Source organism: Pholcus phalangioides, unplaced genomic scaffold, assembly GCF_987345545.1.
Source record: "Pholcus phalangioides strain wild (caught in Gottingen) unplaced genomic scaffold, Ppha-v1.0 ptg000004l_1, whole genome shotgun sequence".
Classification (NCBI taxonomy): domain Eukaryota; kingdom Metazoa; phylum Arthropoda; class Arachnida; order Araneae; family Pholcidae; genus Pholcus; species Pholcus phalangioides.
The window spans coordinates 51,788,176-51,804,898 of record NW_028301597.1 but is presented as its reverse complement, the minus strand read 5'-3'; the positions used below and the strand labels follow the sequence as shown (position 1 = coordinate 51,804,898).

General features: G+C 35.5%; 2 protein-coding genes across 4 annotated transcripts in view; both read left to right on the top strand.

Annotated features, from left to right (window-relative positions):
* Nucleotides 1–16,723, top strand: part of Srp14 (signal recognition particle 14) — a 58,573-nt gene that overhangs the window by 3,581 nt on the left and 38,269 nt on the right. For 2 of the 3 annotated variants that reach the window (XM_089231733.1, XM_089231732.1), the window contains exon 1: nucleotides 13,121–13,244. The exons of the other annotated variant lie outside the window; for it this stretch is intronic. The gene's annotated coding sequence lies outside the window, so the exon portion shown is untranslated. Of the gene's footprint in view, nucleotides 1–13,120; nucleotides 13,245–16,723 lie in introns of those variants that run through there. 3 annotated transcript variants of the gene reach the window in all.
* Nucleotides 13,121–16,723, top strand: part of Sin1 (SAPK-interacting protein 1) — an 85,392-nt gene continuing 81,789 nt past the window's right edge. Inside the window, exon 1 of the mRNA XM_089231730.1 lies at nucleotides 13,121–13,244. The gene's annotated coding sequence lies outside the window, so the exon portion shown is untranslated. The remainder of the gene's footprint in view (nucleotides 13,245–16,723) is intronic.

Sequence of the window (16,723 nt, the reverse complement as noted above, 5' to 3'; positions counted from 1 at the left end):
ACAGTTGGTCTTGCTTATATGTTCCTACTTAGAACCAGGGGCGTAGCCAGAAATTTCGTTCGGGGGGGGGGGCCAAAGTGACAGAACAATAGATTTGGCTATCTTTTTCCCTTTTTTCAGTCATTTTCTCACATTTCAGGGGGGGGGACCACACCCCCAAGTCACCCCCCCTGGCTACGCCCTTGCTTAGAACCATAAGCAGAGATAGACGTGGAAGTCTGGGGGGGGGGGCATGATGATGTCAATTCATATATACATTAGGTCACTAGACTCCACCTTTGAGGGAACAATGCCCCCGCCCCCAGCTGTATCTCTGCCCATGCTTAGAACTAATTCAATGCTTGCAGTGACAAGATATATATACATCAAAAACTTAACAATTTTTTCCATGTATATTGGGAAAGAAGTATAACGAGAAGGAAGAAAGACGTGTACAAATCGATGGTGCTAGTCAAATTGACTTTTTTCTTTTTTATAATCATGCACAAGAAGTGTGAGGGGTGTGCACTATCTATACAAACACGAACACACTACTGAACTTTTCCTGCTTAGTATGACTTATTTCCTTTTGCGACTTGTATAGCATTTTCCCATTTACGTTTTTTCATAATGGTTTTTTGACAAATGTTATAAGCTGGATCCACTGTATTGTTTTGTTCCTATCTGTTTATGTACGAGTCAAGTTATTCGTAAATCAAAGGCACACTGTAGGCCTATATAAATCCTTGTCCAGCATGTACGCGTATGACTAAAAGTAAAGTTTAGTTGCATTCTTAGTACACAGTATTACCAAAAGCATGGAATACTTATAAAGTTAAATTTTTTCTATAAAAACAATCATATGACAGAGCTTGTATACCAAATCACCATGGTGACAACTAGATACCTCGTAAGCTGAAGCAAGCATACATTTTGATGGTTCCCTGTGTAATGTTGAGGAAGGAGCCAAAGGGTAAGTTCTGCACTGAGGCCTGCTCGAAAAATAATTCTCATACATGTGAGACATGTTTTTGGTGCCACTCTGTACATAAGCTGCTCCAAAACAATGTTTTGTTATTAGTCCTCGGCTGACTTAAAATTTTCTGAGGGTTGGCAACACACAATATTTACAGACACAGTTTCTGAGCTTCTCCTCCTAACCAGAACAGGGCCTGTTGCTCTGTCTAAAAAGTATTAATATCAGCAGAATAGCGGAAATATTAGTGCCATAAGCTACTAGACTGAGCAGGGGCTTAGCCAGATATTTCGTTTGGAGGGGGACCAAAGTGATAGAACAATAGATTTGGCCATCTCTTTCCCTTTTTTTGGTCATTTTCTCACATTTCTGGAGGGAGGGGGGACCAGACCCAGGGTTGGTAAAAAAACCGGGTTTTTTTTGGTTTAAACCGGTTTTTTGTTTTATATAGTATTAACATTAAAAACAATGAAATTTCTGAAAAATCATTCGAACTTCTAATAATTAACTAAAATAAAATGTTTATTAATGTAATTAACACTATTCCCATGCTAATTAATCAATAAATATTTATTACATTTTAACAAAAACCAACTTTTGCTATTTAATTAGTTTTTGCTTAACTCAATGGATTACTGTGTGTTTGAAAATTCTTTTAATGTTATTATTAATCATATAATATATAAAGGTTTTTCTCCAGTTACTTTCAGTATACTTAATTACGAAGCTATTTCGCAAAAAGTAATAAAAATTATGTGAATATAATGTATTTAATGAAGCATAAATAATGCAGATTAATTAGCTATGATTTGCGATATACAGGGTGATTATAACTAAGGTTCTGATTTCAAAACACTGTAAAAAAAGAATGATTGTCAGAATGACTTGAAAATTGACATGAATATTCCTGAAAAAATTCAATTTTATTTTATAAAGGGGAAAAAATACTTGAAAACGTAAAATTAATGACATCCAACATGTGGGAAATTTTGCTCGCAGAATGGACATGATAGCCAGTCATGGCAGAATGATACCTTAATTATAGCATTTCATGATTTCATAATTCATGGAAACATCATAAAAAGCGAAGTAATTGAACAAATAACTACAACTTACTTAAGAAATGTTAAATATGTTGTTCACCGTGTTTTGGCTATGAGGTGAAAGCATAAAAATTCTTGTTCAACAACATATCAGAGTATGCCATGGTCATGATGTGGATGTGCTTGCAAGTCATCTTTATTAAACCAAACGCGCCCCCACGTTAATATTCCTGAGGAACTTCTAACATATAGGGAATGTGCTGGAGATTGCAATTCATCAAAGTTTGCGATCTGACCACTGTTTATAACATTTTGAGGTACCCCCACAGCCAGAAGTTGCAAGGGTTAAGGTGCATCCTGTCAAAATGGGTCTTCAGCAGCTGCTTTGCTGGTATTGCAATGTGCATCTTAATAGAAGTTCTATCCACACACTGATGCTGTGGAAGTGCCGAAATGATGTGGTTGCACAAAATAGATTATACTGCTGGCCAAGTACAGCATCATCTGCTTGCACATTTTGCACTTTTTTCTTTTGCGAAAGAAACTTCCATTGCTTCAGGAGTATCCATGCAAATTTTCAAGTCATTCTGATCAGTACTTATTGTATAGTTTTGGAATCGAAACCTTAATTATAATCACCCTGTATATAGCTGATTATTTTTCATAAATCTGTTACTACTATACAGTAGAACCTTGATTAACTCGGCTTAACAGTGTGTGTGTGAAAGTATAAAAAAAAACAACTATTGAGAGAGAAAGGGAGAGAGAGAATATTAAGACTACTACTTCACAGCACACCAACTCCGGTCATATATCGCCATACAGCAATTTCCAACCAGTGGAGTTGGGTGGGAAATGAAGGCTCCATCCATCGGTAGTCGCCCTAGGTTCGGTAGGTAAAGAACTTGCTTCTGATGTTCTATGTCCGGATTCCAACCCATGGACCTTGATGGTAACCTTCATAGTGGAAGACGAGCATCTTTACCACTGCGCCACTCGGGTGGAATATTAAGACTGGGAGATATACAGTAGGAGATGTGCTACTTCTTATGGGAAAGAAAATGAAAATGTATGTGAGGTAATGTAACTACTAGTACACTAGTCTTTGTCCTTTAGGGACAGTTGGTGTCTTTATTGGATTATAGGATGACCTGCCCCTAGCATGATGGTGTCACTACTGTAGCTGCTTCTTTGTGAAGGGAAAAAGAAACCCTGTGAGATAATACACCACTACATTTAGATGTGTGATGCAATCCTTATTCATGAATTTGTTAAAGATAGAGCATCAGAATGTAGCCAAAGGTTAGAAAATGTTGTAAGAATGAGAAATTTTGGCTTTTATATATAACTTTAAATAACTAAGATACTTCATATAAAATATATATATATATATTCTGGCCACTTTTATGAGACTTTTTGAAAAAAACCACTTATAAAATCTTATGTCATTTAAGAATGTAGTTCTTAAATGAAATCCTTGGGGTACATTCTGATGTACCCCAAGGATGTAAAATGTGGTAAAAATTAAACATTTCAGCTGATAATGAACCAATATGATATTTTTCAAGGGAAAAAATTATATTTAGGCAACTATTTGATTTTTTGAAAAAAACCAAAGTATAAAAGTAAAAAGTTAAACCTTGGTTAAAACCAAGGTTTAAACCAAACAACCCTGCCAGACCCCCCGATTTTGATAATTGTCTAGTGTTCTTGAGGTCTTGGAATGAAGTATTGATATTAATTATTAGTATTGATTCATTGTATTGTATTTTTATGGGCATCTTTTTTTCAGCCACCTCGCTGGGCATTTTGCCTGTTGTGGCGTTGTATTTGTTTGTGCAAAATATATATGGATAGAAAGTGGTGGAGTCTATAATAACTATTATATAAAAGACATAGAAAATATTGATTACAATTGTTTTATTAACTTTATTAACTCTTCTGACGTATAATAACAGATCAGGAGGGGTAATTATATATGTAAACAAATATGTCAAAACAGTTCAAATTTAAAACAGCAGAGGATTTATATATAAAACAACATTGAATATTGCAGCCTTATCACTCTCACTCATTTTCAATTCCTCAATTCAATAAAGAATTAGAAACTTTCATGAAATATGCTGAAAGAAATAGTTTAATAGTTGGAGATATCAATATTAACTTTTATGGTAAAGATAAACATCACATTACCTGGGCATAATGTTAATTATAAATGGCTTTATTATGATACACGAAAACGTAAGAGAGACTAATAGAACTAAAATATGCCTTGATCATATCTTCTATAGAACTAAAAAAAATACAACTCAAAAATGTAAGTTGTATAAAACTTGCACAACTGACCCATTACCCAATAATAGGATATAAAAATTTTTTTTAGAGAAATCAGGAAAAGAAATGAAACAAATCAGCACATAACAATAATAAATAAAAAATTTGAAAACTTCATTTCTCAAGCAAACCTGAAAAGTATCTTGGATGAGCATTGTATTCAATATAAATACAAATGCCCCAGATATATTTTGACATTGAATTCAGGTCTATGAACTAAAAAGATTTACATCGACCAGTAAGTCAACTCCCAAATATTTTCATGTAATGACTATCATATACCTATGTTTTCTTTTCGATATTATGTCCTCCCAATATATAACGTCGATTTTCAATGGGATGAAGGGAGTCGTTGTATCGAGCGTCAACTGCATGTTTTTTACCTCCTTTTTTGTATGTTGCATGAATACAGGGTATTCTGTTAATGGACCGACAAACTCAGAGGGTTGTTAGTAGGCATCAAGAGGGAAAAAAATTGCAATGAAACATGGTGTCGCAAACCACGTTGAGAGGGTGAAAATTCTGAAAAACACATGCAGGCTCTGAGTCCAGAGGAGACGAAAGGTGGATGTCAGTTGATCACTGAATGCGTTCATGGGTTCGCTCACCATATCTGATGTTACTACCATTTATGTGACACCAGAGGATCTTGTAGCACGGATTGTCATCACTGCGGCAGACATCAAAAGCATACCTGGTATCTTCTAGTGTGTCCAGGAACCGTTTTTACGTTTTTGTAGTTATTGTACTTTTTGTCGTTCCATCGCCACGTTGAAACCTGCGTGCATTTTTCGCGATTTTCACCCCCTCGGCATGGTTTGCGGCACCATGTTTCATTGCAATTTTTGTTCTTGATGTCTACTAAGAACCCTCTAAGTTTGTCAGTTCATTAACAGAACACCCTGTTTATATCAAATTTTATATATTGATCAAAAATGAGGGGAGAAGGAAAATATTTATGTGTCGGGGGGGGGGGGTGAATCTATATTATTTATATGTTGCGAGTTTAACGATACCACATGTCGAAGATTCCAGCAAACCAGTTTCTTTAGCATGTCATTTTATATAATACAAGAAAATTATGAACATTTGCGAAAATAATATTAATTCACTTAGAGAATTACAAGTTAATTTTATTTATTCATGGTATCCATAGCCGTGGTGCATTACACTAAACTCAATTACAAATTAAATTTAGATATAAAGGTAGATCACCTTCCTCCATCTTATTGAGCCTGTTTCCACCCATGAAAAATAATAGTGTTCAAATAATTGCAAGCCATGTCTCCATATGCAAATCCATGGAGTAGCGTCATCGATTTCTCTGTGCACCACCGTATGGTGATTGGCCCGATGATAAAACTGTTCTCTGCCGCTATAAATACTCCTGGCTGAAGCTTCAGCATCGCATTCATTCTTCCTACAGGTTGTCGGGTATTACGTGAAACCTTGAGCACTAGTGCTCTTCAGTGTAACCTATTAGCATCATGGGATGTTGAAATCACTAACGATGTTTAACTAACTTCAGAAATGTAATATAGTATTCTAGGTAGTCAGCTTCTTGTTATCATGTTTTCCTCAGAGTAATGCATCTTTGGCATTCGAAGTGTTCCGATTACGATGAAGTGGTTCGGCTCGACTGTCAAACACTCGCCTGTGATGAAATCGACATCTTCCCATCAACGAATCGGTCTTTCACAGTTCTCTGTGGAATTTGCAACAAATAGTGGTCATCATCTTCATGTGATGAGATCATACTAGTGATCTTTGGTGTGACATTTTCCTGTCAACTAACCTCTAATCTCCTTGTGTGTGGTGTCCTCGATGTGCTGATTTGTGAATCATGATCTTGTCAATATTGTCTTATTCCTCAAAGAAGTTGTCAGGATTCTCTTAGCCTGAGTGGATTGTTACTGTAAAATTTGAATTAACTAATGAATGTAACTTAATAATATGGAGTTATGCATTAATAAACTATTTAATCTAGAATTTGCCAATATTTTCTTTGAGTTTGCCTGAGACTTATATAATGGATGCAAGAATCACAGGACGTAACTTATAGAAGTCACTACAATAGTCAAGGTAAAAGAGATCACGGATGAGAAATTTAAAGAAAGCTGTCCGGAATATGACATTCCTTGTTGTTTATTGGCACATGCTATATTTCTGTGTTTGTGTCTGTAACCATGCGTTTATAGTTTTTCTTGAAACTTTTTTTGTTAGTTGAATGAATTAAATTGATTCTGTTACCATCTTTTACTACAAATGTTGCAGAGATGTACAAAACATTGAAGACCCCTCAAAGTTTTGTGTGTGAATGTTTGAAAAGTTTGCCCAGCATTCTCTAACCTAAAAGGCATATATAGGTAATCATTGCTTTGCGTTGGCTCCCATTTACAGTCTCCGCAGAGAGCATGCAAACCTAAAACACTGTGGGATACTTATTTCTCGTTCTTGATTATTATAGGTACTCTCAAATCTGCTTCTTGTAGACAATGTTAGACGGAATTAAGCATGTTCATCTTACGAATGGATCAAAAAGACACTTAGAGCAGGATTGATGACAGCTGTAACAATTAACAAGTTTATTTCAATTGCTAATAGTTACACATTATTATGTACACAACTATTATTTTATGCTACACAGCACTAAGAAGGCTGTGAGCAAACAGAATATATGTTTACATTGAGAATTAACAGAGGTAATAGCAGTAGTAGTGACAGCATAACAAAGCTCCATCCTTTTATGCATAATGCGCGGTTCACAATCTGAGGATGTGCAAATAGCAGGATCTCTGTAGTAGTGATCAGCTGTGACTTAGGTTAGCAGTGACGCTCCTTGTATATCAAATTACCAGCAGAATGTTCCTTGAAGTAGTATTGTCAACGTTACCATCAGGGTTGGTTTTCAGTCAAAAACTGATTTTTCACATCACACACACATCAAAAACTGGTGTAAAACGTCAAAAACCTGTTATAAACCTAAATGAATGGGTCATTCCCAAAAAAGTGTACATTCTGCATTTTTGAAATTCACAGTTGAATTTTCAAAATAAAATTGATCTCAAATTATGGCCAATGACCTGAAGTTTAATATTTCGTTGGACAGAATAAAGCTGGCATTTCTTCCAGTGAAGGATTTGGAGTTGCTTCCAAAGATCCAAGAGAAAAAGCAATGTCTGGACAGTCTGTTTGAATAGGCCAATCTCCAGACAGCCTGCAAATTTCCAGGATCTATCTTCTTGAGGAAGGGAAGACCTATCTATATCCGTTTTCCAGGACCGCTTCGCTGAGAATTAAGGTTGCTTTTCTGTAACCAGGGTTGGCAAGTTTTGACAGTTTAAACTCTCATGTCAAAAACCCTTTTTTAAAAACCTCAAATATTGCTTTCCAAAATAAAAATTCCCTAATACGCACTTTAATCGTTTAAAGGCCGAACTATGAACAAAGTCACTTATTGTTTTGAAATAAAGAATTTGAGGTCCTTTTGCATGCCTATACAGAGATCAAATTTGAAGAAACAAATTTTTGAGTGGACATTTTAAAATGGGAAAACTTTCTGGACAGGAACAAAAAAAATAGTTTTTCATAAGAAAAAAAAATTTCAAAATTTTATTTTCAGTTTTATTTATTTAGGGCATGTATATAAAATGTGATTCAAAGTTTTTGGAAAAAAATCCTAGAGATTTTTACCGCCTTTGTGTCTAACACTTTTTTTTATAAGCTGGAACAGCCAAATTTTGAGGTTTTGCTACAAACAATGATTTTTAAAACAAATTAGATACCATCTGAAGCAAATTAAGAAATGTCATGACAGAGAATTAAATGAACTAGAAAAAAAATTAAAATTACTACCAGAATGATCTGAAATTTTTTTTAAAAAATTAGTCTCGGAAACTGCAATTTTTTTTGGGAATGACTCAAATGCTTTGGATAATGTTTTAAACACAATAGATATATAAAATGATCAAAAACTTAGTTTTTTGCATGTTGCAATGTTTTATTTTTAAACATTCATTTATTACAATTAAAACAAAATATTAATTGTAATTTGCAATTTCTAATTTCTTGACTGACATAGTCTAGAACAGATCATATATAATTTTATGGTCTATTTTATCTACATTACTGATTACCTGTGTTGAATTTACTTAGCAAAATAGAGCTGTATATTCAAAATATGTGTGATATATCAGGGCTAGGTTTTCGACCTCAGAAATTAGCTTAGTATTAAAACAGTAAAAAACTTACTGCCAATGTTGTCAAACAGTTTTTATAAACCTGATAGATGTTTTAAATAACAAAACACTTCCTTTTTTATGAAGATTAAAGTGTTTTATATTTTGAATTATAATTACTAAGTACAACATATGTATCTTGATATTTTAAATTTTCTGATCTGCCCAAAATTTTATTCCATATTGGAAATTCTTGCGCAGTATCTGTTAATATGCTAATTAAACTCATTCCCACCTAAGAATGTCTTAGGTCAGGTTGTATAAATCCAGAGTTTTAAACTTGAAGTACTTTCAATTAAAGCAGAGGTGGCGGGACTTGATACCCAAAGCATTGTTTGGCACGTTTAGATGCAGCTTCAATTGGTGAAACATTGCATTATATAAATGCTAGTAAATATACCACATCATAGTTAAACTTAGTCATTTTTACTTTTGCACTAAGAATAAGTTACAGGGGTTTCTTAGGCTAAGAAAATAGTGGGAGTATAAGCGACGAATGTATATATAAAGCAACGAATGAGAAGGAGATGAGAATATAGCTGAGAGTAAGGAACATAACACACATAGTGTGGGGAGGGGGGCGTTTAATATAAAGAGTATCAAATAGAAACTTGCAATCAGCTTGGTTTTTTAAATTAAAGAATGCTTAAAAAATTCATAGTTATAAAAACCATTGCTCAGACAACAGTTTAAAAATAATAGAGGTGTGTGAATATCGCTATTTTTAAATATAACTGTGAAAATATTCCTCATATTTTGGTCGTTTTCCTCCCTACATCTTTCCCCATGGCACTTGAGTGCGATAGCTTTTCGAAAGATCAATAATATTTTCTACTAAATTTATGAGTAAAAAATTGAGAAAAATATCAAATTTATTTGTCCCCCACCATTTAAATTTGTAGTATTAGCATATGTGGGAGGGTAGACGTGGGGATATCCCCTGCTTGAATAACTTTATTTGTATAAATATTTGTTGATTTCACATTTTTTTACACAAGAATCGTAATTATTGACACACAAAATCCAGCATACAAAAGATTCAGTATATTCCAGTATGAAAATATTGACAGTACACAGAAAAGAAACAAATAAGACTTCCATTCCGTTCCATCTTCATAATAATTCCATGATCTCAAATTGCCATAGCCATGTAAACAATAAAAGAAGCCTGATCACCTTCCTCCATCTTATTGAGCCTGTTTCCACCCGTGAAAAATAATAGTGTTCAAATAATTGCAAAAGCCATGTCTCCATATGCAAATCCATAGAGTCGCGTCATCGATTTCTCTGTGCACCGTATGGTGATTGGCCCAATGATAAAACTGTTCTCTGCCGCTATAAATACTCCTGTCTGAAGCTTCAGCATCGCATTCATTCTTCCTACAGGTTGTCGGGTATTACGTGAAACCTTGAGCGCTAGTGCAGTGCTCTTCAGTGTAACCTATTAGCATCTCATGGGATGTTAAAATCACTAACTGGTTGGAAATTGCCGTATGGCGATATATGACCGGAGTTGGTGTGCGGTAAAGTAGTAGTAGTCCTCGCGAACAGCATTATGCAGTCCCAGCAGAATAAGTGGCAAGGCATCAGCCCACATACTATTTTCCATACTTCTTCGAAGAAGCTTTCAGAACTTGATGAGTTCACTCAATCATGCTGTTGCATTTGGGATTTTATGCCATCATTCTGCATATTCAGTATCAAATGTCTGTGCAAGTTTCGTGAAAGTCAGATTCTAACTGCCTGCCTTGATCACAAATCAGTCGGGTCGGAACACCAAAACTTGATACCCATTTAGAAAAGAAATGCATAAAAACAGTGTTGGCTGTAATATCAGACAAAAGGATAACCTCCAACCAACAGGGAAAGTTATCAATGATTGTCATGGCAAAACGAAAACCATTGCACTTTGGAAGTGAACCAATAATATCAGGATTTTATTGCCACACTATAAAATAAGAACCACTTTTCAAAATGACTTGACAATTTGCATGAATATTTCTGAAGCAATGGAATTTCATATGGTGAAGAAATAAAATTACTTAAAAATGTAAGAGACACTGGGCTCGTCTAGCACATGGGATATTTGTTAGCAGAATAGAAACAATAGTCAGTCAAGGCAAAATGGCAATTTAATTAGCATTGCATTATTTCATTTAAACCATCAGCAATGACTCACACAGGAAATGTTAAATATGTTCTGGATATGAAGTGGAAGTGCAAAAATGCTTGTTTTAACAACTAAACGGAGTATGTTCTTTTAATGCTGTGAAGATGGGATTTCAATTCAGCCAAGTCTGCTCGAATACAAATTCAACGCCACAACAGGCAAATTGCCCAACGAGTTGGCTGACTTAAGAACATCATGGATCCCCGAGCCATTTTTTGGAGGCCCTACCTACTACTACTACACCACACATGCACCCCCCCCCCTCCGCGGAACCCCCATCGAATCGGTACATGCGGGAATGTGCGTGTACGTATAGTGAAACCTGATGTCAAGTTTTGTTGTTTCTCTGTAATGCTTGTTATGTGTAGTGCTGCCATCTGCCACTACTTTCTGCTACATTGCTATCCAACTACTGTACACAACATTCTCAAAGTATCCTCAAAACCAAAAATTGCAAGGGTTAAGGACTGATGAACATGGTTGCCAGATGTGTCATTCTGTTATTCCCAAAATTGTTTTTCAGCAGCTGCTTTGATGGACATCTTTAATAAAAGTGCTATCCACACACTGATGCTGTTGAAGTGCCAAAATTATGTGGTTTCACTGAATAGATTATACTGCTGGCCAAGTACAGCATCATCTACTTCTACATTTTCAAGAATTTTTTTCTTTCGCCAAAGAAAATTCCATTGTTTCAGAAGTATCCATGTAAATTTTCAAGTCATTGTGACCAGTGGTTCTTACTGTATAGTGTTTTGGAATCAGAACTTTAATTATAATCACACTCTATATAGCTGATTATTTTTCATGAATCACTTATTACTGTAAAGTATAGCCTTGATTAACTGAAGGTAATAGTTAAAGTATATATAACTATATTGGATATTAAGCCTGGTGGTGGTAAAGAATATGAGATGTGCAGCTTCTTGTATGCGGAAAAAAAATGAAAATTTGTCTGTCAGTTAATGTAAATACAGTACTAGTGCACTATTACACCAAACACCAACTCTGGCCATATCACTATATTGCAATTTACTGCCATTAATGAGATTGGTTGGAAATGAATGCTCTATGTATTCGGTGGTCTCGTGTTTGGTATCCTAGGGAAAATATCTATATCCTCCCTTGGGTTCAAACCCTGGACCGTGACATCACACTTCACGAGACGAGCATCTTACCACCACGCCACTTGGTGTCAGTACTGGTACTCTGGTCTTTTCCCTTTATGGGCGCAGCTGATGGTTTTATCATGTTATAAGACTACCTGCTCCTAGCATGATGATGAAGTCACTACTGTTGCTTCTTTGTGAATTGGGGAAGGGGAACAGCCTTGAGATACTTCATAATGCACCCAAGACTGCAACTACAAACTTTGCTATATTTCACTATATTTCCTGTCAGATTTCGGAAATTTTGAAAAACTGGAAAACATTGATTGTTGCCAAATATAAGGCTGAAAGTTTGTAAAGTAAAGGCTTGCCAATTACTGTATTGTTAGAATGACGGGAAATCAAACACTTCTGCAAACTACAGTGGATTAAAATGAACTCTACAAAAAAAATTTTGCATGGCAAATATGTGATTAATATTTGTGATTAATGATTGTGATTTGTGATTAATTGTGATTAATATGTGATAAATATGTGATAAATATACATATTTATAGTCTCATAATATATTATAATTATAATATATAATATTATGAAATAATTTTAATCCTTGGTTTTAGTGAAGAATAAAAACTCAAGTTGGTTTTGTTAAAAATACAGGAAAAACGGGGCATTTAAGAAAAAAGTAGAGCCAGCCAGGAAAAATGAATGTCCTGGGAAAACAAGCTATATGGTCACTCTACGCATTCCCACAAAAAATCCCTATTTTCTCTTTTTTTGCATGATTTTTTGACACCGAAATGTTTCGTCATGTGACAAACTACAAATTCCTTCACTCTGGAAATTGGCACCTATGTTAACAAATAACATCATTAATGACTAATTAATATAACATACATAATGAAATAACTTTGTATAGGTTACCTACTCTGTATTTGATGGCATTTTAACATATTTATGTATCTAAAATGTGTTGAAAACATCAACCTTGTTTGCTTTAATATATACATATTTTACATCATAGTTTGTACTATAATCATTCTTGTATTGAAATATCCCTACTGTTTCAGTTTAATTTATATTTTTTTTGGGAGGGGGGTAGTTGTATATGGAATTATAACCACATGGGCAATTTCTTGATTTTATAGTAGGGCAAAACCAGACGCCCTGCATTACATTAATGCAAGGCACTTCTTTCTTATTTGTTTACTGTATTTCCTTGTGTGCAAATTCCTTTGACATTTCATAATGAGAAAATGTATTTTTATTAGGTCTGTCTATGATCATCTTGAATCATCTGTGCGTAGGACAAAATTTGGTTGCCTGACAGTTCAGCATTCTTATTCAAATAAATTTTGGACAAATAAAAGCACACTGTGTTATTCATTAGAAGAGGTAGGCATAACATTATTTGTTTGGGTGCCGTTCCATTTCAGATATGTGGAGATAGGAAAAGATATACATAAAGTTATTGTAGAAAGCAGATTTTATGCTGTGCTAAGTTACCCTTTGTAAAATTAAACTTCATGCCTAACAAGAAATTGAACAACTGATGTATTTTTTAATTGAATCATGGTATAGTGACTGTTTGATCATTTCCATAAAGATATGGTCTAGTACATGGTAGTTATAAACAGGGTTGGTAAAAAAACCAGGTTTTTTTGGTTTAAATAGTATTAACATTAAAAACAATGAAATTTCTGAAAAATCATTCGAACTTCTAATAATTAACTAAAATAAAATGTTTATTAATGTAATTAACACTATTCCCATGCTAATTAATCAATAAATATTTATTACATTTTAACAAAAACCAACTTTTGCAATTTAATTAGTTTTTGCTTAACTCAATGGATTACTGTGTGTTTGAAAATTCTTTTAATGTTATTATTAATCATATAATATATATAAAGGTTTTTCTCCAGTTTCTTTCAGTATACTTAATTACGAAGCTATTTTGTAAAAACTAATAAAAATTAGGTGAATATAATGTATTTAATGAAGCATAAATGATGCAGATTAATTAGCAATGATTTACGATATACAGGGTGATTATAACTAAGGTTCTGATTTCAACACTCTGTAAAAGAAGAATGATTGTCAGAATGACTTGAAAATTGACATGAATATTCCTGAAAAAATTCAATTTTATTTTATAAAGGGGAAAAAATACTTGAAAATGTAAAATTAATGACATCATCGAACATGTGGGAAATTTGCTCGCAGAATGGAAACGATAGCCAGTCATGGCAGAATGATACCTTAATTATAGCATTTCACGATTTCATAATTCATGGAAACATCACAAAAAACGAAGTAATGGAACAAGTAACTACGACTTACTTATGAAATGTTAAATACACTGCTAAAAACAATTAGGGGAGCAAGGAAAAAAGTGAAGAAAACCATGCGAGACAGCCACGTATTGGCATACAATTGATAGTACACGCGTATCAATGCGCAATACAGAAAAAGGACGTAAAAAAATTTGGAATTAAGCTTTAATTCTTTGAAAATATGGAAAAAACATGAAAAGATGATTTAGGGCAACAGTTTAGTTACATGTAAACGATAAAAAAAAAGTTGTTTAGACATGATGCACGAGTTTTAATGGGGCGTGTGGTCTCCTCGAACAGCTAAGAATGGGGAATACTGTTCCACTCTTCAAGAAATGCAATCTGCAAGTCTCGGACAGTAACAGGCGGCCTTGGTCGCGCAGCAATGCGTCATCCAAGTCCCATGCATGTTTGGGACATGCTCGATTGGATTCAGGTCAGGAGAGCACGCTGGCCATTCCATACACTGTATTGTTTCAGCTTCAAGCATGTTCTCCACCAGACGAGCTCTATGCGGTCGGACATTATCATCCTGGAAAACAAAGGAATCTCCAATGGCTCCAGTGTAAGGGATGACATGAGGTTCGAAGTATCTCATCTGCATACCTTCGGGCCGTCAAAGTGCCATTCCGAATGATATGCAGGTCCGTACGTCCGCCTATGCTGATTCCACCCCATACCATCCAACCAGCTCGTCTGTATTGTGACCTTTCACGAACGAATGCTGGGTTATTTCGAGTGCCCCTGTCCCTGCATACCAGAACACGTCGGGTGTCACACTCCAGACTGAATCGGGACTCGTCTGTAAACAGCACTTGGCTCCAATCATGTTGCTCCCAATCTCGATGTTCAGCAGCCCATCTTCTTCGGGCCGCACGGTGGCGTGGGGTCAATGGAATGCAGACCATTCGCCTACCTGCATAGAGCCCTCCCTCATGAAGCAGATTACATACTGTTTGGCTGGACACCCTTCGTCCTGTTGCCAAGAGCAACCGTCTTTGCAGCTGCGTAGCATTCTCTATTCTGTTTCGACGGGCTGTTAACCGTATATACCGGTCATCAGTTGCTGTAGTGGCACGTGACCGACCTTAGCCTGGTCGACTGTTTCTTGGAATGTATTCCACAGCCTTGCAACAACACTTCTGGCGACTCCAACAGCGTCCGCGACACTACGTTGTGTTTGCCCGGATTCCAGTCTGCCTATAACACGCCATGCCATGGATTCCGGTAAATCACGTTGAGACATCCTCAAGTCACCTTGTCTCAAAAAAAAATACTGCGCAATCGAATTTTACAGTTACGGCAGTAAAACAGACGTTTCTGCGACATCCCGATTTCTGCCCTTATCTCCTTTTTCTGGTTTTTGACGTCATGAACTTTGATTTGCATGTGAAGTTTTCTTCTTCCGTTTCCTGCTAGGCTTTAAATTATGGATGATTCATTTTATGTTACTTATCGGTATACATCTTTGTGTAATTTTGTTAAAACCATGTGCTCCCCTAATTGTTTTGAGCAGTGTATGTTGTCCACCGCGTGTTCTGGCTATGAGGTGAAAGCACAAAAATTCTTGTTCAACAACAGAATCGGAGTATGCCCCATGGTCATAATGTGTATGTGCTTGCAATTCAGCTTTATTAAACCAAATGCCCCACCCCCCCACCCCCGTTAATATTCCTGAGGAACTTCTGACATATAGGGAATGTGCTGGAAATTGCAATTCATCAAAGTTTGCGATCTGACCACTGTTTATAACATTTTGAGGTACCCCCACAGCCAGAAGTTGCAAGGGTTAAGGTGCATCCTGTCAAAATGGGTCTTCAGCAGCTGCTTTGCTGGTATTGCAATGTGCATCTTGATAGAAGTTCTATCCACACACTGATGCTGTAGAAGTGCCGAAATGATGTGGTTGCACGAAATAGATTATACTGCTGGCCAAGTACAGCATCATCTGCTTGCACATTTTGCACTTTTTTCTTTTGCGAAAGAAACTTCCATTGCTTCAGGAGTATCCAGGCAAATTTTCAAGTCATTCTGATCAGTACTTATTGTATAGTTTTGGAATCAAAACTTAAATTATAATTACCCTGTATATAGCTGATTATTTTTCATAAATCTGTTACTACTATACAGTAGAACCTTGATTAACTGGGCTTAACAGTGTGTGTGTGAAAGTATAAAAAAAAACTATTGAATATATATATATATATATATATTAAGACTGGGACATGTACAGTAGGAGATGTGCTACTTCTTATGGGAATGAAAATGTATGTGAGGTAATGTAACTACCAGTACACTAGTCTTTGTCCTTTAGGAACAGTTGGTGTCTTTATTGGATTATAGGACCACCTGTCCCTAGCATGATGGTGTCACTACTGTAGTTGCTTCTTTGTGAAGGGAAAAAAACCCCTGTGAGATAATATACACCACTACATTTAGATGTGTGATGCAATCCTTATTCCTGAATTTGCTAAAGATAGAGCATCAGAATGTAGCCAAAGGTTAGAAAATGTTGTAAGAATGAGAAATTTTGGCTTT